The sequence below is a fragment of the Thunnus maccoyii genome, chromosome 14 (assembly GCF_910596095.1).
Source record: "Thunnus maccoyii chromosome 14, fThuMac1.1, whole genome shotgun sequence".
NCBI classification, from domain to species: Eukaryota; Metazoa; Chordata; class Actinopteri; order Scombriformes; family Scombridae; genus Thunnus; species Thunnus maccoyii.
In genome coordinates this window covers 1,353,929-1,377,306 of record NC_056546.1, presented here as the reverse complement: position 1 = coordinate 1,377,306, position 23,378 = coordinate 1,353,929, and the positions used below count along the sequence as shown (strand labels likewise).

General features: G+C 39.1%; 1 protein-coding gene across 2 annotated transcripts in view; it reads right to left on the bottom strand.

Annotated features, from left to right (window-relative positions):
* The window catches only part of LOC121911205 (melanopsin-A-like), a 49,581-nt gene extending 26,458 nt beyond the window's left edge, over positions 1 to 23,123 (bottom strand). The window contains exon 1 of one of the 2 annotated variants that reach the window (XM_042432484.1): positions 23,091 to 23,123. The gene's annotated coding sequence lies outside the window, so the exon portion shown is untranslated. Of the gene's footprint in view, positions 1 to 9,164; positions 9,227 to 23,090 lie in introns of those variants that run through there. The other variant, XM_042432485.1, reaches the window with a different exon arrangement.
* Positions 23,124 to 23,378: the final 255 nt, after the last annotated feature.

Genomic DNA, 23,378 nt, shown 5'->3' with positions numbered 1-23,378 from the left:
CCACAAAATAAATCCCGCCTGAAAACGTGTGTTTTCATGTTGCTGCGAGTCATCCAGCAAGTCACATATTCATTTTAAACACGGATAAATGCACATTTCCACATGAATCTAAATGTTCCTACAGTCTCTGTGTGTGTGTTTCTGTGCAAACCTTCATTATCAAAATCTTTTCCGTCTCATCAGCAGCGAGTGTTTTCATTTTGGTTTTTTGCCGCAAGGTCACAAATCTCACAGCGGATCAACTCTGGCACGTCGGGAGGAGTGTGGCCTGTCACAAAGGATTCAGCGCTTTAGTTTCACCCGCTGCTGCTGCTGCTGCTGCTGCTGCTGCATTAAAGTCAGAGAAGATCAGTCTGATCATTAGAAACAGTCTGTCTCTGCTTCTGTCTGTTCCTCTTCTTCTTCCTCTTCCTCTGGGCTTTACTGACCAAGTGAACACATTAAAAACAGAGCTAATTAGTCTGTGAAACTGCTCGCAACATTTTTTTTTTTGGATTTAGTTCAAGTTCTTTCACATTTTTCTGGTCTGACGTCATCTTCAGACCCTGAAAAGCTCCAGAAATAAATCCTCAGTTTGTTGTGAATTTGAGTAAAAACTTTTGCATTTCACTTTATCTTCAGAAACTATTTATAATTTTCTTTACTTATTTACTGATTTAGACACTTTTCCACCTCTGTGACTGTGTGTTTTGTGCATCATGTCGTCGCAGCTCTTCATTGATTGATGATGCATCCACTGAGTGACATCATCAGTTTCAGTGTTGCACATGTTTTAAACAGATTCCTGAACATGTTGACAAAGTAAAACGTTTCTACCGACTATATTTATGTGATCAGATGAATTAAAGGAGCAGCGATAACTGATCAGGACGTTTCTCTAAAGCTCCATTCAGACAGGATTAACATCACAGAGGGAGGTGGAGGAATGAAATAATTGAGCTGGTCTGTAACAGACGTGGAGCTGAAGCCGAGGCGAAGATACTGAAGTGAAGTGAAGAAGAGTCAAAACTGCTTCTCGCAGTCGTAACTCAGTCAGATGTGAACACACAGACATGAAACACATGTTGATGTGATTCAGTGTGACTTTCACTTCCTGAAGACATTATTATCTCTGATGTCCGTCACCAATAAACCTCCAGACAACCGTTTAGAAACCAGAGAAGCTGCCTGAGAGTTCTCCTCAGTATCAAAGTAAACAGGTAAATAAAACCAGGTCAGGTGACATTTAAGGGCCGTTCAAGTTAACGACGACCTCCTGAACGCACCATTAACGAACTAAAAGATGTTTAGGGTTTGTCCTCTAGATTCTAAAATCTTTGTAACGGCAGCGACCTTGTTGACCTGCGAGGACGTTTCCCGTCTTGTAATGTTTATTTAGAAAGTCGGCGACGCAGCGGCGGTGACATTCAAGGACGTCTGAGCAGCGAAGGAAACACTGATGGATGCACGTCGACCCGTCGCTGAGGTATAAAGCTTCACCTCCATCCATCATGTGTTTCCTTTAAGGATTCTCTGACAGCCGGCGAGATGAACGATGAGCCGCAGCGGTCGCAGGACATATCGTAGAGGTTTAAAAGTTTGTACTGACACTGAGTTTTTTAATACGTTACATAAGAGTGTTTGCTTTAAAGTGAAACAACCTGTTGTGAGCTGTTGTCTTTATGTAATCGGCTGCAGGTCTCTGTTCGTACAGCCGGACGCTAATTACACACTAATGAGAACTGGAAGCTGTTTTCAGCCTCACATGTAAATTATCTCTGTGACTTTACTGAAAGGTCGTTTTTCTCATTACGGTCATTTTCTCAATCAACAGTTCCTTGTGATGATTTAATGAGCACCTACACACACACACACACACACACACACATATATATGTATATATATATATGTATATATATATATATATATATATATATATATATATATATAGAAACATGGCTGCAGAGGAAGGACGTGTTGTTGAATAAAGACGTTTTAATGGAAACTATTACATTTAGGGTTAACAGTTAGTTTTGTGGTTCGACGTGCAGTATTAGATGATTAATATATAGAATCAGTATTTTGTTTAATGTAAAAACAAAACAGGATATTAATAAGAACATGTTATTAGTGTTTGTTATTTTATATAACATATAGATTCACTAAACTAAAGGAAAATTGATTAAAAAGAAACTTTAAGTGATTCAGTGATTCAACAAATTAAAAGGAAACTAAATTAAATTAAATTGTTATTATTGTTCCCATATAACCAGACTCATCACAGTTTAGATCCTTGTGTGCGAATATAAAGTTTACAGAAAATGTAAATAAAATGTTAAAAAAATGAAATAATATAAATATGCAAACTATTTTTGGACTAATTAATGGAGCTAATTCATTTGTTAACAACCCAATACACATTTATAACAAAAACATTTTATTGTATTTCTGTACAGGAGCAACAGTGGAGATAACAAACGCAGCGTCGCGTCCTTCAGAGGGTTTCTGGGAATTTGAGGATTTCAAATGACACACAAGGATTTTTTAAAGCTGATTATTATTTTAAATAATTCAAAGTGAGTGAGTGAATTATATTACAGTATACAGTATATTCTGGCAATTTAGATCATCAAGACATCAATTAACTAAATAACTTGTTAACAACCCAAATTTATAAGCTAATTAAGCTACATTTTATTTATCTGGTGATAACAAACCTGTAATAATGTGTAAAAGATCTCGATTTGGACATTTTTCCATTTTTTTCCATCCTTCCATGAAAGCAGCGTTATGTACAGAACAGCGAGTGTCTGTAACACAGAAATAGAAAATCCTCCATGAACTGGATGTAAACTGGATCACTTACAGTCGACAGTGATCCATTACTACTTTAATTATGTAACACAATGTACCTTTTCTATATGCGGCGGCCCCAGATTACTCTCACGCTGTAATTACAGTCGTCTGTGAGTCGCTCTGGATGTAATTAAGGTTTCCACAGCTCATGTATATTATCATCCCTTATCTCCTCTATAAGTCCGTTTTCTCATTACGTTTGTCCAGCGGATGAAGTCATCTCAAAGTCATAAAATCATCTCAAACTGAAGTGTGTTTGTCCAACCCGTGGCTCGTGGTCTGATATAGGGACGGGGGGAGATATACTGGAAGGTCAGCTGAACCAACAGATAAATAACCCACTGATGTGTCCTGGAACAGAACATCATCACAACACAACAGGTCTAATGATGTAGAAGATGCTGGTTCAAATCCAGACAAACTGGTGACGTAGGAGAAGAAAAGAGTTCTTCCTCCCTGTCGACATGTTGTTGGATCTTCTCTGAGCAAGAACAACAAACATCTGATGAACGTCTCGCAAAATATATCTTAAAGGAGTGACGGTTTTTCATGAGAAATAATCAGGATGACGCCACAATTCTGAAGAGCTTTTAGCAGTAAAATATCTCAGGTTGCAGTAAAATATCGGATGTTGCAGTAAAATATCTCAGGTTGCAGTAAAATATCTTAAGTTGCAGTAAAATATCTCAGGTTGCAGTAAAAAATCTTATGTTGCAGTAAAATATCTTAAGTTGCAGTAAAATATCTTAAGTTGCAGTAAAATATCTTAAGTTGCAGTAAAATATCTCAGGTTGCAGTAAAATATCTGATGTTGCAGTAAAATATCTCAGGTTGCAGTAAAATATCTGATGTTGCAGTAAAATATCTCAGGTTGCAGTAAAATATCTCAGGTTGCAGTAAAATATCTTAAGTTGCAGTAAAATATCTCAGGTTGCAGTAAAATATCTCAGGTTGCAGTAAAATATCTCAGGTTGCAGTAAAATATCTTAAGTTGCAGTAAAATATCTCAGGTTGCAGTAAAATATCTTATGTTGCAGTAAAATATCTCAGGTTGCAGTAAAATATCTTAAGTTGCAGTAAAATATCTCAGGTTGCAGTAAAATATTTTATGTTGCAGTAAAATATCTGATGTTGCAGTAAAATATCTTAAGTTGCAGTAAAATATCTTAAGTTGCAGTAAAATATCTGATGTTGCAGTAAAATATTTTATGTTGCAGTAAAATATTTTATGTTGCAGTAAAATATCTGATGTTGCAGTAAAACATCAGCTGGTGGAAACTGCAGCAGTGTGAAAGTGTTTGTGGTCGTGTTCAGACTCTGGCAGCTCCTGGTTCAGGTCTAAGAAAGATTCTGGTCTCTGTTTAATACAACAGCAGCATCTTTCACTAACCTGAACCAAACCTGAACACAAACAGGACTCAGGATGTGAACCCGGGTCTCTGCTGTCAGAGTCCTGCATGTTGTAGCCCCCCCATCCACCCCGACCTCTGACCTCTGACCTCCTCCCTCCCTCTGCAGAGACACATATACATGTAGCTTCATCACTGTGAACATCATCCAGGCAGAGATTATGTCGTATATGAGGGTCATTCATATCAAACATCACTGAGCTGCAACGATTAGTCAATTCATTGATTAGTTGGTCTTACAGTCGCCTGAACCAGATGAAGCTGTGAGGACTCGTCTGGTCTCCTCCAGTCCAGACAGATTTACAGCTGACCTGACCCCGATCGGGCCAATCACAACCATTTATCTAATATGCTACGTCACTCAGCGCTACGTCACACATTTCAATGCTCTGATTGGTTGTAGGTCTAATCAATAGCGTCCAGTTGGAAATCATTGATAAACTGAGATGTTCAGTGGTGCCTGGTTATCTTTACATGATGGTAAAATGAATATTTGGAGGTTTAGACTGTTGGTCAGAAAAATCATCTGAAGACATAAACTTTTTCACTATTTTCAGACATTTTAAAGACAAAACGACTAATTGAGGGAACAATCAGCAGACTAATTATAATCATTAGCTGCAGTCGTGAATAAAAGTAGATTTAAAGATGCAATTAAATGAAAAAAAACAGGATTCAGGAGCTTCTTAAGACGCTCTGAGCTCATGAATCTATGATGATTTCTATTAACCTCTTAGTTTTTAAACTTAAAACAGTTTGTTTGATGTATTTTAAGATCATGTTAGCTTTAAGATGCTTTTAGGAAACGAGGCCCTGAACCAATCGTAATTCAGCTGACAGCGAGAGATGACAGGTCACCTCAGGATCTTCAAACAAAACCTCACAAATGTTTCTCCTGCAGGAAGACTTCATTCAGTACAGAGTTCAGCCTTGTTTTGATTGATTTTTACACCCTTTCTGTCAATCAGAGGAGGCCAAACAATCCAAGAAACTTCCAACAATCAACGACTGACTCGCTCTCTCCTTCGAATCAATACTTTCTCCTCAGAGTCGACCTCCTTCTCATCCTTCCTGCTGTAAACCCGCCTCCTCGTTCTCTGCTCACACAGTTAAAGACACGTTAGAGTTTCCTCCGCAGGTTACTGATGACGCTAAACTTCATTAAACGCTTGAAAGCAAATTAAAGTCCAAGTTGTTCAAGTTGTTGGGTTTATGAAAGTCAGCATCTCTCTCTCTATCTATCTATCCATCCATCCATCTATCTATCTATCTATCCATCTATCTATCTATCTATCTATCCATCTATCTATCTATCCATCTATCTATCTATCCATCTATCTATCTATCTATCTATCTATCTATCTATCTATCTATCTAGACAGCCGACACAGTTTGATTTTACATTAAGTTTATTAGTGTTTTTGAAGTTTGCACATTTAGTTAAATTTGTATCGTCGACACTTAAGTTCTGTTATCTTTCAGTTGTACTAACATCATGTTGCTGCTGGTTGGATCTGTTAAATACCTGCATATAACTGTACCAACCTGCAACAGCCAGGTTGCTCATTTTATGTATTTATTTTAGAATTATATTGTTTATATTCTGCTCAGTTAATATCGAGTTAGAAGCAAACTGTCTATGAAGTTAAATGGTTCAACCAGCCAGTTTATATGAAGTTCAGTTTAGTTTAGTTTTGTTGAAACTCTTTTAGTGTCCAGTTTAAGTAAAAAAGCACTTTTTCTCCTGTACCGAACAACTATATTAACACACTGTTACTATTGTAACACCGGTTACAGTCGAGCCTCTTGCAGATCAGCAGCCAGAAACTAAACTATAACAACGTACAAGTGAAGTCTGTACAGACACTGAGCTTCATCTGTGATGTGAAAACATGTCAAAGTTCAATATTAAATCCCAGAGACACACATACTGCACAGCTGCTGCTTGTTTGTTTGTTTGTTTGTTTGTTTGTTTGTTTGTGTGGCAGGCTGTGTTATAGAAATCAGATATGGTCTTATGCCAAGAGGTTTATTGACAAACACAAACCCGATCGATCAGCAGTTATAATTCAGAGTGTTGATCCGGTGAAATGTCACAGCGAGTCTGAAGGAAACGAGCTGAACCGTTCTCAGTTATTGAGGTCCAGGTGACCTTGTCTCCTAGTAACAACATCGCTATAAGATCTGTTTACTTTAGCCGTTTCTATGGCAACAAGTATAAAGCCAGTTCAGCTCGACTGGGAAGAAGACGACAGGAGCGTCTCATACACATATATGAGAATTCCTTCACAGGTTGGTTTCTTGTTAGTTTGTTTGGTTGTTTGTTTGTTTGTTTGTTTGTGCGGCTGGTTGTTGTCGCTCTGCAGTGAAGTCGGGTCAGCGTCCATCAGCAGAGATACAAACCGCTGAGAGAACAGGAGCATGATGGGAAGAATAAGAACGAGGCGATGAAGAAAAAAGAAAGCAGCATGATGTGTCAATTCCCATTCCCATCAGCCCCCAGTGAGACGCAGCGAGGAGGAGGAGGAGGAGGAGGAGGAGGAAGAGGAGGAGGAAGAGGAGGAGGAGGAGAGGACAGAGGAGGAGAGGTCAGAGGAGGAGGAAGAGGAGGAGGAGGAGAGGACAGAGGAGGAGGAAGAGGAGGAGGAGGAGAGGACAGAGGAGGAGGAGAGGACAGAGGAGGAGGATGAGGAGGAGGAAGAGGAGGAGGAGGGGGAGGAGGAGGAGGAAGAGGGGGAGGAGGAGGAGAGGACAGAGGAGGAGAAGGATGAGGAGGAGGAGGAGAGGTAACGTAACGTAATGTAACGTAACATCACATAGCATAACATAACAGAACGTAACGTAACACAACGTAACGTAACACAACGTAACGTAACGAACTGTCACAAACAGTGGAAGAAATAAAAACATGAATTAAATCAGGAAACGTCATCATGTCTCTGAAATAACGATGACAAAATGATTTATTAACTTGATTTTTCTCATAATTAGGAAATCAGGATGTTTTCATTACAAGAAAACTAACTCATGATTATGAGATTCTCACAGTGGAGGAAAGTGTTTTGTATTTTGCATTTACAGTAAAATGCTGTTTACACATTGATTCATCAATATTAATATAATAAAACTTTATTAAACGTATTTAATAAATCAGTTTTCTGCAAAACAAGAACTTTTTTCTGTTAACACTTCAAGATTCTGTACTTTTACTAAAATAGGATTTTAAAGGAATTTTACTTGTAACGGAGTATTTTTACGTTGTGGTATTTCTACTTTTACTTCAGTAACACTGTCGGCCGTTTACTGCCTCGGTCCTCACAAAGATAGAAATACAAAACCACACACACACACACACACACAAATACACACACAGGCAACCTGCCATGAACCATTTACACACACCTGCACAATCCAGATACAAAAACACATAAACAAACACACTAATGAGGCCAATATCACACACACACACACACACACACACACACACACACACACACACACACACACACACACACACACACACGAGGATGTATTATAACAGGATCAGACGAAGTCAAACTGTGAAGAAAATCAGTGGAGAAAATTCCAATCATAGGCTTGATGTGGTTGAAATCATGTGACCTCTGAAGTTACAACAGTTCAGGAGTCTGAGGCTGCAGCTTGTGATGCATTCTGACCCGAACACACGCGGCGCATTTATCAAACACACGCAGCGGGATGGAGGCGCAGTCTGCGTGTTTAAAGCCACGTTCACAATAAGACGGTTACATTCATAAACGCATCTTCTCTCTTTTTCAGCTCTCTGTTAAGACTGAAATGTACGGAAGCCCTGAGAGGAGATTCCAATTTCTGATATTAATTCTTTTCGCTCTTGTGTTCATGAGTTAAGAACAACCTGGATCATTTTTTAAGTTTTTTTTTTCATGTGTGACAGTAGCAGGTGAAATTTCTTTTTTTTAATTTCTTTTTTTTATGGAACTTAGAAAGATTATCCTGACAAAACCTTTTTTTTCACTTGTGTTTAACTCTTGAACACAAAAGAGAAAAGAATTAAGATCAGACTTAGAAACTGGATCTCCAGAAATGTTTTTCTCGGTTGCCTTTCAGGGCTTTCATAAAACATGAAAATTTAGTAGAAATGCTGTCGTATCACTGACAGAACAGATGGTGGCAGTAGTGCTGCGCTTCTTTGAAAAGGAAGAAGAAACATAACAACAACAACACCAACAATGGTGGACGGCTTCATGCAAGTGTTGTTCTCTTTATCGTCTTCTCTGACAGCTTGTTTAGAGTTTAAACGTATTTCTCTGCTCAGACTGTTGGAATCTGCTGCAATAAACTAAACAGGAAGTTTCTTCTTCGCTGGTTTTCTGTGGCTGACTCGCTTGTCTGTCCTCTGCAGAGAATCACCTGTTACTGCAGAAGTTTTTCAGTTTGAGAAGCACGTCTTTCTTCTTTCTTGCATTTACTGTTATTCTACAGAAATCTCAATGACATCACATAATAACAGTTGCACCACAACGTTTTATTTTGAAACCGTCTGGATTATATTAAACAGATGGTCGTGCTGAGAGGTTACAGGAGTGTGATGATTCATCTGTGTCTCCTTCTTATCTCTTGTTTTTAGTCTGAAGAGGTTTTAATGATTATAAACTGTTGAATTATTACTATTATTAAATTATTGAATCGCTCATAAAGACATCAAACATCAGTGTGATTAGATCTTATAAGATGAGTTCAGGTTATAAAGTCTTCGTTTTACAGAAGAAATAAATCAGAGTTATTGAGGATCTACTTATGAACATATGTTGTTTGTTTCCTGTCTGTGTGTGAGTGTGTGTGTGTGAAACATTTTGAGTCACACAGGAAACAACAAAGATAAAACTATAATATAGATCCGTGTTTCCCGGCTGCTGTGACCTCAGGGTTCAGACATCAGGTCAACATCGACAAACACTCGTCAGTATGTTTCCATCCATCCGCCTGTCAGCTAAACGACATGAAAACTAACAAAATTCAACTACAACTGAGGAGTAAAGGATCGTTCTGGTGATTTTCTATATATCTATATCTATATATCTATATCTATATATCTATATCTATATATCTATATCTATATATCTTATTCCTCTGTTGTTGTCCAGAAACTATTAAACACAGCTCAGCGAGTCACATGTTCCTTCATCATTTGATTTAGTTTACGACATCTTAAGAATGAAAATCACAGAGTTTACAGTGAAATCCGTCCCGACAGTCTGATTCTTTTTAACACATATCAGACAGAAAAACGTGATTTATTTTGGTATAAATGAAGTGAAACACTGAAACTGAGACGAGGTGTCGGATCACTGCGGAGCTGCAGATGTGTGATGATGTCAAACATCAAATCACACATCTGCAGTCAGCAGGAAACTAAACAGACGGATCCTCTTCCAGAAGCTCTGAACACCAACACTGATACAGAAAACTCCTCATTCTGTGCTTTTAACGTTATATTATATTGATTATTATTTTTTAAATATGCATCATAATGAAGCCCTTGCTAGTGATGAAGGTATTTTATCCAAGAAAAAATAAATCCTTGATCAGTAGTTTAATAACCAGGAAACATGTTGACAGTTCAGCTGATTATATGAACTTTACACAGTTTAAAGGAAACAACATCATATAGAAGTTTAAATAAACTGCAACTCTGGGACGACCTTCCTCAGATCACTGCTGCTTCTCTTCACTCTTTTAATCACTTTTTAAAAAATAGCTTTTTGGTCATTTTATGGCATTTTAGTTTGTTTTAACCTCTTTGTGTTCTGTTTTTACTGTGAAGCGCTTTGTAAACTTCCTCCTCGGTGAACAACATCATCACACTGAGACCCTTCAGAGGAGCCGCCGGTCTCAGTCTGGACCTGAATGAATTCTGGTTCCTTCCTGTCGTGTGAGGTGGGAACGTGATCCGACCCCGACTGATAGTGTAAGGTTAGCATTAATGGTAGAGATACGATAGTGAGTGTAAATCCATGCACACGGATCACTAAACCTGCAGGTGTAATGTTGGGAACATGTGTTACCGTAGTGACAGCGATGGACACCTGACTGTTAAACCGTCGTCTCTGTTGAGATGCATCACTGCTCCGACGTTCACTGTCTCTCTGACCAATGAGCTCCTGCAAAGCAAAGCCGTAAAAGCGTGTTGTGTCACCGTGACAACCGGCAACAGTGAGTTGTCATGTGATTGGCTGCTGCAGCTTTTTAACAAGGTTATTCTGTTCTGATGTGTTTGAAAATGTTACATAAAACATAGTTAATGTAAATGTTTTGTAACGTGGTGAAACTTTATTAAAAACGCACAATTATCTATAATAATAATAATAATAATGATAATATTAATAATAATAATAATGTGACAGTTAGCAGGAGAGATTTATATTCATCACCTGGAAGAAGAAACAAACTGCTGAATGTGTTTCTGTGCATTAACGTGAGATTTCTCCTTCAACATCAAAAACCTGCACAAACAGCTTTACAGTTAGATGGATTATGAGCAGCGACTCTTGAACTCGACCCGTCCGTGAACCGCTTCATTCCTCAGAGAAGAGTCAACAGATCAGGACTGTGTTGTACTTACAGCGGCTGCTCCGACACCAGGAGCCTTTGGTGTTTGAAAGATAGAGAGAGAGAGAGAGGGGGGGGGGGGGGGGATTATTTACAGATTATCAGTCTGAAGAGAGGTTTTAAAACGACCTTCTGACTCGTTCCCACGTCAAACCGCAGACTGACCTCCACTCAGGAGAGACGAGTTCTCATCTTCTGTCTCATTATTTTAAATTATAAACACGTTTATAAAATCAAACTAACAGCTTCAGATTTCAGGAAAAAAAAACCTCATTCACATCATTCTCTCAGTTCTTTTTAGCGTCCAGCTCTCAGCTGTCGGACGTGTTCTTGAACGTATCAGCAGGGACAGAAAACAACAACAACACAACACTGACAAGAAGACAACAGGAATATAAAGTTGTGGACAAAACGTACAAAATTATGTTAAAGCTGCTGTAACTGATATTTATATAAGAATAATGTATGAAATGACGACACTGTCCTCAGGAAAAACAACACAATCTGTCTTTTCAGACCCAGAAACACAGACTTTACCACCAGAGATCACTGTTCACTTCCTGTTTCCAACTGACAGTCACGTACACACATCATCCTGCAACATACTGCATATCTACAGTACTGTGTAAAAGATGTTTAGATTCTTCTCCATAATGCAGCAGCATCAGGAGGCGTCTGATCATCTGCAGCCAGAGTCATAAAGAACCTCAACATCACGGAGTCCGTCTGGGATTAACATGAAGACACAGAAGCAGCAGAAGAAGAACTGTGACGACTTCTCCGAGATGCAGGAACAACCGACCTGCCGAGTAGCTGAAACACTGAGAGCTGATCTGCTATCTCAATCATCTCTGTGACATTTTATTCACCAGAAGTTGTTCAGATTTCTCTAAATCCATCTTTCAGGCTGGTTCTGAAGCTATTTACATAAATTCTGCATTATTAATGAGCACCTACTCTGATTGGCTGGAGGTGTGTGGAGGTCGTTAGCTTAGCTTTAGCACAGATATATTATGTTCCTTTAGCTGAGGAACAGAGAGAAACCATGTTTTCAAACTATCTGAAGACTGAAGATGAAACAGAGTCTCGCTCAGCAGTCTGATTGTCTCAGATCGTCTCCAGGGATGAGTTTCAGCTGTTCCTGATGTTAAACTTCCATCCTCTGGAAGGTTGTAAAGACTTTTCATCTGCTGAACAACCAGCAACACGGCGAGCTCATGATGAAGCTTCCTGAAGCTTTCTGGTGTGACGTAGTAACGATTTTCAAAATGTCAAACTTAAAAAGACAGAAGAGACTCTCAGAGGCCACAGTGATGCTTTTAAATGTCTTATTTTGTCTAAAATGTTCAGATTCAATTAACTGTTATATATGAAAAGGAAAAATCTTTACATTTTAGAAGCTGAAACCATCAAATGTTTGTTATTTTTACCCAAAGAGTCACTGAAATGATCAACTGACAACCAACAAATGGTTACAGCTCTAATGATTTCAGTTAAATAATAAATGAAGTTTGTATAAAATGGTCTTAAACCAGTAAAACCAGCAGTCTGCTTCTTTAAAGCTGCTTCACAGGAAACTAATCCAGCTGCAGAGAGTCAGCGATGGTGTGTGAGACTGATGGTCCTTTGACTGTAATCCAGACCTCAGCTTCACCTCCAGGGAATAATCTAATACATGCTGGACTGTACATGAAATATGTTTCCCTCTGTTACGCAAACTCATTACAGCCTTAAGTCTCCCTGCTGTGTGTGTGTGTGTGTGTGTGTGTGTGTGTGTGTGTGATATGATATATATTAGCTGCACATATTTCCTCTATCAGTTGATCTTTTTTATCTCTGGTGTCTGCTTTCATTCCTTTTCATTCTCTTTCCCTTATATAGCTTATTTTATGATTTTCTATATATTCAGCGCCGTCCTCGATTTCTGCCTCCACCCACACACACACACACACACACACACACACACACACACACACACACACACACACACACACACACAAAAAAAAAGATCCATTTGTCTGTTTTTCTGGTTCAAAGCTGTAAGCAGCGTTGGTCGGGACCTCGCACTCTGGCCCATCGGGATCATTTTGCTTTTTAAAAATGAGGGATATTTCTTACAAGTGTGGTGTGCTTTTATTTTGAAAGTGTGATTGACATGTGTACTGTCAGGTGTGTAGAGACAATAAGTAACTGCAGCTGGACACAGAAAAATACTCATATATTTGAATGGAGAGTGTGAGCGAACCCACACCTTTTTGAACATCTACTGCTTCCACATAGTTTTAGATACAAACTTCATTTGAACTTTAAATGAGTCACGAGACTTTGACCTACAGATCTTGAATTTACATGTTTTTTCTATCTTTTACTGTTTTTGAGATATTAGAGTGTGAGTTTTAAAGTCTTTTCTTGCTCCTCCTGTGATTTTATAATGAGTGTGTATTGCGGAATGTTTCACAGCACTGAGGGAGTGACATCACCAGGAGCAGTTGGAGAGGAGGATTTTAGAGTACGCTTCTTGTGAAATACCCTCATAAATCCCATGACTTTGGCCAAATCTTACATTAAAAATCATATTTTAGTAGGAAATTTCATGGTGAATCCATTGATACAGGTTTGAAAGTGGTCAGACTTATAGTTTAGACGTCAGAAGCCTCTGTTTGACACAAAGTTCATGCCCATAGATTGCCTCCCCATTGGTTTACATTGTAAGGGTGATGTGGCACTGCAACTTTCAGGGCTTATTAAATCCAAACCGTTCAAGTTATTACAAAGTTTTAACAACTTTTTTCAGCACAGTGTCATAAGTCATGTATCAAAGCTTGAAGCTGATACCATTAACACCCTCGGAGGAGATAACGTTTGTTCGGGGTCCGAAATTGGAGCAAAGTTATTTTGAAATTGAGATTGCAGACTTCCTGTTGGATTTAGGTCAGGGGTGTCAGTGTATGATTCGTAGGTCTTGATGAGACAAATAATTGAGTTTTGGTTTGATCTCTCTACGACATTCCTACGGGCCGTGATGGCCATTTTAGTTACATAGGTGGCGCTAGAGAGCACATTTTGGCACTTTAGGGGTTAATTTTTACACACTTTTACACTATGCGTGCCAAATTTGGTGAGTTTTTGAGCACGTTTAGGGGACTATTGTTTTACAGTAGTCCTCTGCCTTGTGTAAGTGTAAAGTGATGCCTCATTTCATCAACAAACACTATGACGAAACATATTTGTTGATGAGCTTTTTTATTAATGCAAACAAAACTAAAAGTAGATAAAAAGACATTTAAAAGGAGAGTTATGATGAAATGTTTACTGACTGATACTATAAGACTTCATGAACCATGAAAGTGATTTTTTGTTCCTCAGGTTGCTTCATATGATGGTTTTAAAGGCCTGAAGAGGTGAAAATGTTCAGCAGAAAACAATATGAATGCTGAGTTAGTGAGATGAAGCTGTTTACCACCAGAGGAAGTGGTCAGCGGTTCACATCTGGGTTGGATGGACAGAGATGTTGTTTACCTCCCTGTTTAGATTTATAGATGTTCTGAAGGAGATATTAAAGCTCTCACGGGAGGTTCGGAGCAAAGTCTATAAAATATTTGGCCTGTTTCACTATAAACAAGGTTTTATGGGAAAATCCTGCGATAAGAAAAGGAAGAAAACATTAAGGGTTGAGCCACAGCTGCTGATGTGTTCTTCTCCCGTCAGTTTCTCAGTATTGTACAATCAGCAGCAAACGCTCTGTATGTTAAAGTGAGGATAATATGATAAACGGACCTGGACACTGGAGCGACAGGTCTGACAGAATATTGTCTATAAAGCACATTTATACACTATGTGATAATTCATTGATATTATTGGACTCCAGTCAGAGTTCAAACGTTTGGTTCTTGGTATTTTCTCCACCTCATGAAGGACTGAGGCTGCTTTTACTATTTCTGTGTGAAAGCAACGACTCAGTGAACGTCCTACCTGATGATATGAAGAACTGTGGTTCCATCAGTACATTCAAGACCAAATTAAAACATCAACTGGAGACGAATCAGCTGTGTGACCACTGAGCCTGGTTTACATTATTCATTTTTAATTGACATTGTGGGTGTTTGTGATGTGCTGTTGTGTGTTTTGATTGTAATGGACTACAGATGCAAATTAGCTTCAAGCTAACTCTGGTGCAGTGCATCATTTATGCTTCATACTGCACACTGTCCTGTTCAATAAATTAAATTATAGATCTGATTGGTCACTGAGCTCGCCGTGTTTTTGTTAGGTTTTGTCCTCGCAGGCTTCCTTACTGCAGACGAGGTTATACTACAGAACCGGAAGAATAGAAGCGCGCTGTCGTAAGGATCAGTTCCAGCATCATATATACGAGTTCATGTTAGCAAAGCTGAAAGACTCTAAATTCACCGCTGACACAAAACCTTGATGTTTGTTTTTGTTTGTTTACGTTGTTTCCTGCAGACCTGAGAATTACGTTTTGTTTTTTTAATGTTGCAGGAAATGTATGATAAAAACTAAATTAGGGCTGCAACTAATTAATATTTTCATTATTGATAAATCTGGCGACTATTTTCTTAATTAATCAATGAATCGTTTTGTCTATAAAATATCAGAAAAAGTTAATTTTTTAAAGCTGACGGTGACGTCTCAGAGACTCTACTGAGCATGCTCCAGACCCGGCGTAGAAACACGACTTCTGTCTTCGTTCACCGCTGAACAACAGACTGTATCCACTTCTCATTAATACATCCACGGACACAGCAGAGGTGGCTGATGGGAAACTATGCAAGGTCCCAACCTGCCCATCAGGGAAATCTAACCATTCACACACTGACGGCAGCCGTCAGGAGCAATCAGGGCTTCAGTATCTCCTCCAGGGACACATCGACATGCCGACTGGAGGAGCCGGGAATCGAACCGCCGATCTACCTCCTGAGCCTCTGATAACAGGAAGTTATTTTCTGTTCAGAGACTCCGAAGTCTCTAAAAAACTGATGATTGATGATTGAAATTCTCTTCTCTGACATGAAATCAGCGTCTGGCAGCTGCAACACAATAAAGACTCTGAACCAAACACTTTATCAGATAAATGATAAATGTTTCTACCTGATCTGAAAGTTTCAAAGTTCAAGAACAACAGATAAAGTTTGTTTCTTTGATTTGATTCACATTATTTCAATTCTTGACTCAAAACAGATTCTTGATTCAATAAATGAGTTCGACTGCAAACATCCTGATTAACTTATTAAACATTAATAAGTGTAACGTTTGTGCTGCTGTTGTTCCATCAACAACCTTATAAACTAACATTATTACAAACATTTATATTTGGGATTTATGAAAAGATAAGAATCACAATTCTTTTTCTCTGACTCGAACTTCCTCATATATAAATGTAGCTGTATTATAATATTTGAACTGACATCATTGGATACGTGCAACATTTATTTACTCACATGTGACTTTAATCACTTTTCAACATCCAACAAACCTTCACTTTATATCTGATGCACCTCGTTAGTTGTATTTTATCATTAATTGCATTTTATACTTTATATTTCTTATATTTTGTACTTATATTGCTTTAGATTCTTCACTCTTTATCTCTGATATTTATATATTTCTGTCTTAAATACAAATGCATCATCTGATGTTGATGCATCTGCAGTATTTGTTGTGCTTTCATGATGACAATAAAGTTCTTGAATCTTGAATAAATCACCAAAATGAGAACAAAAGCTCTTCCTCACTTCATGTTTCCTCTTAGAGCTACAACCAGCGATTGATTATTTCCATTATTGATTAATCTGCTGACTCTTTTTCTGGATTTATGGACCAATCGATTGTTTCTGTTAAACATCTGGAAACTGTGAATCTGATGTGACATTTTCAGATTAGATTAAGTTTATTGTCACATTATCCTCAGAAATGTTTGACATGTTTGCTTTAATAAATAATAACATTTGTTTTGTTAATTGACTGATTGATTAATCAGCTAATCGCAGCTCTAGTTTCCTTTCAGCTCCATCTTGGTCTCTGTTTCTCTTTGTGTCTGTTTAGTTCAGATTAAATTAATATTCTGTATCGAACACAACAAGTATTATAAGTTGCAGTAGTGCTTGAATGAAGCGTATCTGCTGACTCTCTGTTGTTCTCCGTGTTTCATGTGAACTGTGGAAACAATTTAAACGCTCCGTCACACTAAATGACTGAAATTCACATCAGATACTATCAGCCGTGTGAAGCTGCCGGAGCGTTTCCAAGCGGTTGCCATGTAAAAATTACAAACACGAAACAAAACAATAGATGAAATATGTGACGTAAACCCAGAGCGCTGCCTGCAGGTTCAGCTCTGTGTCACACACAACGACACAGACGTCTGCAGAGGATTTATAAAGCTGCTGCCGGAGCTGAGCTTCACACATCTGAGCTCTGGAGACTTCGGGGGGGGTTTGGGATGAAATGACCACCTCCACCAGAGGAACCAGGACAATGTGGACAAATCATCTGAGCATCAGTATGAACTAGACTCAGTTTTATTGGACTGGAGGCAGAGACAGATATTTTAAAATCTGGACTAATAAAACCAAAACTATCTGATGCCGACAGACTTTTTGGTTTATGACCCTTTAAAACTTTATTTGTGAGCAACCAGCAGCTTCCACTCATCTGACGCTGAAGTACCTTAAAGTGCCGCTGATGGACTCTCAGTCAAAAACCTCCACTTCTCTCTAGAAATACTGATGTTTTCAGCGAGTCATTATGGCTTCAATCTCTAAATTATTGCTCCGTTAATAAGATTTAAAGACTTATAGTAGCTTTGATGTCTGCCATGTGGGTGTTGATTGACAGCTGTGATTGACAGTCGGCTCACCTGCTGCTCCGAGACTCACACTGAATCAGATTATTGGTTTAATGTGACTTGATTATGATATCTGCCCCGTTAGCGCAGTCTAGCTAAAGTAGCTAATGTTAGCCCAGTGCTGCGTCTCAAATCACGTACTTCTGTCAGTACACTTTCATGTAGTACACTGTGTACATTATATACTTACTGGCGTAGTGCGCAAATTTCTACAGGGTAGTGTCGTCTCAAATCAAACACAGCCGTTGTGCACTTACTGGAAATGACGATTGCAAATTAGCATTAGCTAGCGTTATTGTTTGCACTACCAAATCATTACAGACTGCTACATTAACCCAAAAAACATACTGATGGCTTATATCTGACAACAGTATAGTGGTGCTTAGTGCTAAAAAACACATATATAACTCACATTTGTATAATGTGGCGATGTGGTCGCCATTTCCAGTTTGAAAAAAGGTCCCGCCCCTTCCGCTACGTAGCCAAGATGGCGACCATTGAGGGCGAGAAGTGTCCATAGTTCCACACTCAACTTTTTGACCATTTTGAGTGCATTTTTCCATACTTCTCAGTGTGAACGCACTGATGCACTCAAAATGTTGAGTTTAACTACAGAAGTATGCGATTTGAGACGCAGCATAAGTTATACATGTGTTTTTTAGCAATTAATTTAGCAGTCTGTAATGATTTGGTAGCGCGAACGATAGCGCGAATGCTAACGCTAGCTAATGCTAATTTGCGATCGTCATTTCCGGTAAGTGCCCAACGGCTGTGTTTGATTTGAGACAACACTACCCTGTAGAAATTTGCGCACTACGCCAGTGAGTACATAGTGTACACAGTGTACTACATGAAAGTGTACTAACAGAGGTGATTTGAGTCACAGCTCAAGTGTGCAGCTCTCGGTGTTCCCAGTAAGCTAACGTCACACCTCGCTATGTCCATCTTTAGATACAGACTGTGGTTGTGAGAAGTTGGGAAGGATTTTAAATTATGTAACTTTTAAAAGATGCAAAAAAACATAAAAAGTACATTATTACTCATAAAGAACAAAAGATAGATTCCTGGGAAATAAAAATAATGAACCACACCCACCATAATGTCCGTCTCTACATCCTAGTTTACTACAGTTATCAGACTGACATATCTGTGTTCAACCAGGTGTAAACAAAGACAGCAGCTCCAGTCCAGTGTGAGATGACTATAAATCAGATCTTTTAACCTAAAGTTAAAGGTTTTACCAAAAATCTCGCACTGATTTTTTTATAATTCATTCAATCTCTGATCATTTTGTTGAACTGACTACATCAGGATCAGAGTTTCTCCTGCAGGATGAAAACACACTGCAGCTCCAAAAATGTCTCTTTCAGCAGCAGAAAACACTTTTCATTTGTGCTCCATTTCCTTTCCCGTCAGACCAGCCAGCATCACATCTTACTAAACAGCACCCGAAGGGGAAATATTCAGCTTTTTGTGGTTTTCTGTTTCTGTTTTGTGGTTTTCTGATGTCGGATGAAAAATATGGTCAAAGTTCTAAAACTTGAGGTGAACGTATGTAGAAATGCTGCCTGCCAGTCAAAAGTCAGGGCTTCAACCTGCTCTGAACGCTTCGTTTGCAACGTTTTTTATAACTTGCTGACGAGCTGACGTTGGCTTGTCGCACATGCTCACATCCGTTCTGTAGCTTTGGTTGCTAAGTTGGTTGCTAAGGTGTTTCCATGTGTTGTTCACGTTGTCCACTATCATAAGAAGTTGACATTTGAGGTAAAGAAGGAGAAAAAGAAGTGAAATCCTGCTACTATAGTTTGTTTTCGTAGCCTCCGGAGCCGGAGGAAGCTTCCTGAAAGCTGACCAATCAGAACAGAGTGAGCTCATCAGGAGGGCGGGGCCTTAAAGAGACAGGAGCTAAAAGAGCCTGTTTCAGACAGAGGCTGAACTGAGGGGCTGCATAAAGGACCAGTAGAAGATAAATAAGAAGTTTTTATTCCAGTAGAGCCCCAGAATATAAATATAGAGCTGGAAATGAGCAGAATATGTGTCCTTCAATCTGCAGTTTTAGTAAATACCACACTATCTTAAAAAAATAATTAAAATTGTGATGACCTAAAGGTTTGCACCCCTGATTTGACTTAGTAAATATCCCCCGAAGATAAAATCAAAGTCAGGTGCCAAAATGAACAAACATTAGAGCTAAAAATATCTAACATCAGCGTGTTTGGAGCGATAAGAACAGATCACACCTGCAGGTCAAAGCCAACCTCTTTCAACCTGTCAGGTTTGTTTGTTTTTTTAACAGAGAAGTAAAGAATGCAGTGAAATGTCATCAAAATGTCATCAAAACACAGTCTCAGCGCCACATTAATGTGTCACATTAGCCTACATTTCTCTGACTGCTGGTTTACAGGAAACCGTGTCTGTTGACATTCTGTACGTGTCGTGTGTTCACATCCATCAACCTGCTGCAGGCGTCTCAACCGGCTCATTCATATGGAACACACACACACACACACACACACACACACACACACACACACACACACACATAGCACTTTACTCGGTGTGGTAATTGAAGTGTGTGTGTGTGACAGAACATTTCCCTGAACACCGAGCAGCCATTAAAAACCAAAACCAGGATATGAATGAGAAACGATGCTGCATTCAGGTCCCATCAGAGTCGCTGTAATTACCAGTTTCTGACACGCAAACAGCATTCAAATCAACATCTGAGTCATAATTACAACTGAGAAACACACACACATCTAATAATACAGAGAAAATCCAACCAGGATGAATGAATCACATCAGACAAAGTTTGTCATTTAAGATGATTAAACAGTATTTAATAATGATGTAAACGTTCTCTACCATCCATCATACATCATACTAGAGCTAATTAATTCATCATTAATCGATGACTCAATCCACAGAAAATCAATCAGCAACTATTTTGATAATCTAATAATCATTTTAATCATTGTTTTTAAGCGTATAAGTCATAAATTAACTGGTTCCAGCTTCTTAAACGTGAAGATTTTCTGCTTTCATGTGTTTCTGCATAATTGCAAATTAAATATTTTGGGGGTTTTGGATTGTTGGGAAACTACAGCGAGCATTTTTCACTATTATCTGACTTTTTATAGATTAAACGACTAATCGAGACATGCAGCTGAAGATGTTTCCTTCCTTCAGGTTTTGAGATATTTGACTCATACTAACGTTAGATGTTCAGTTTACTGTCATCAAGGACTAAAGAAACCAGGAAATATTCACATTGATGAAGCTGGAAACTGAAACTATCTGCATGAATTATAATTGGAGTGTTGTTTTGATAATCAAATAATCATTCCCAAACATTCTCTGGCTGCTGATTGGTCGATATAACACCTTGGACTTCTGGGAAAGCGTGATAGACGTTTCATTGACTAAACGATGAATCAGTTAATTGAAAAAAGATGAATCGATAATGAAAACGATGGTTAGTTGCGGCCCTGAGCGGGTCAGAGCTCTTATCTGCATGTGTGTCAGTGACAGATGGTGAGAGCCGTGACTTTTCTTCCACACAGTAAAAACCGGTTTGAACCACAACCTGCTGAGTAAATACCAACCTACCCGCAGAATATCAACACAGCTTTCCTGTCGCTGCAGCTCGTCGCACACTTTCAACCCCCGACTGAAAACAGCGGCACGGAATCAGACCGACAGTCGTTTTTAAAAAAGCCAAACGCTCTGAACAGTCAGTGGAAAGTTGGCCTGAGAGAGAGAGAACCAGACCTGGCAGCTCCGACAGCTTTATAAAACAACACATGTTGAATCGATACGTTTGCAGACGGACGGACGTTCTGAATACAGACGTCAATATGTGTGTGTTCAACGACATGCAGCAGCAAGCCTGCAAATACATAATCAATACCAGATGCACCAGTACGACCTCAGCGACGTGGCCGCGTTATCAGTCCTCCTCTTCCTCCTCCTACCAATCAGCTGAAACATCCTGCAGGTTTCCAGTCACCTCACCAGTGAAGAAGAAAATATAAAGTCGACCTTTCAGCCCGTGACGTCCGTGCAGCTCCGAGGTGTCGAAGCAGAGAGAGAGATAACGTTTCTGCACCGACTCCTGCATCAATGTTCCTGTGTGTGTGTGTGTGTGTGTGTGTGTGTGTGTGTGTGTGTGTGTGTGTGTGTGTGCAGCTTCACATACAGTTTAAGATCCTTTCTCTTGTGCAGCCGAGTGTGTGTGTGTGTGTGTGTGTGTGTGTGTGTGTGTGTGTGTGTGTGTGTGTGTGTGTGTGTGAGTGTGTGTGAGTGTTTACATGAGGCCCAAACAGCCTTCTGTCATTTTTACAGACAGCTGTGCAGTTTGACCGATGAACCAAACGAAGCCCGCAGAGCAGAAAAGTTGCATTCATGCATCTAATAAAGAGACACAGTGTTCTGTTACTGTCTCTCCTCTTCATCGCTCATCCTCTCTGTCAGCGTCTGGCAGCTTGTTAATGACTCAAAAATACAAAAGCAGGAAAGTTCTATTTAATGTAATTATGATAATAGTGAAATACATTATTTATTAATCTGAGCAGAGCTGTTAAACTGAAACCTTTGTGTATATTTTAACTTTTTTAAATCAACCAGCATCACAGGATCCAATTAAAATATGTATAATCATATTCAACCTATTGATATGAAATGTTCTCATTTACATTTATTTTCAATTTTTTTTTTTCAATTTGTTCTGCTGTCAAAGTGAATTAGGTCATTGAAGTTTCCTTTCATCTGATCAATAGGTACTAATCAATAGCCTATATGTATATATGATACAATCCAATAATCTTGTCGATAATATGTGCCAGTAACATATATTATATGTATCTTATTATATAGAATCTGCATTTTTATCACCTGAGGAAACTGCTTCAATGTGTTTTTTGGGCGCAATAAACCGAAAAAAAATGCTAATTTTAATATTGATTAGCTTGCTGGAACATTATGAACCTGCAGCCTACAATAAGAAAACTGATTGTTGTTAAATGAATGTGATTCATTCTTTAATTCAGCGTTATTTTAATGATCATAGAGACGTTTCTGTTAAAGGGACCTTTTAACTGGAATTGTTGCATTGCGGTGTCGCTCCCGCATCCACACTGAGCTCCAGTCAATATTTCACTTTATTGTTATTTGTCTGGTTAATTATTTACTGGCCGAATTAAAGGAAGACTTCTATCAATCCTTTAGTTGATATGAATGAGTTTTCTGTGTTAAAGTGTTTCTGTCAATAAGCAGATGAACGTTAAACTGCTGCAGTTTTCTAAGGAGTTCGCTCACAAACTGAAAAAAACTGTTTCCGCAGCACGAAAATCAACCGTAAAGTTTGAACTCACCGTCGGGGCGGCCGAGGCGGGAAGCTGGAGCTCCACTAGCCGGTACGCATCCACCGCCGAGCCGTTGCCGCTCCACGCGGATGCCGCTGACAGCGCCAGAGTCTCCGTGCTGCGCGCGGTGCAGTTCGCCTCGTGGTCGCTGCACCGGATGATGCCCTGCCGCGCGGACCGCAGCAGCGCGCTCTGCTCGCCGCTCATCATCATCCTCCTCCTCCTCCTTTCCTCCTCCTCCTCCTCTTCTTCCTCGCTCCTCCTCACGCGCTCCGACTGCACGAGGAGGGAGAGAGA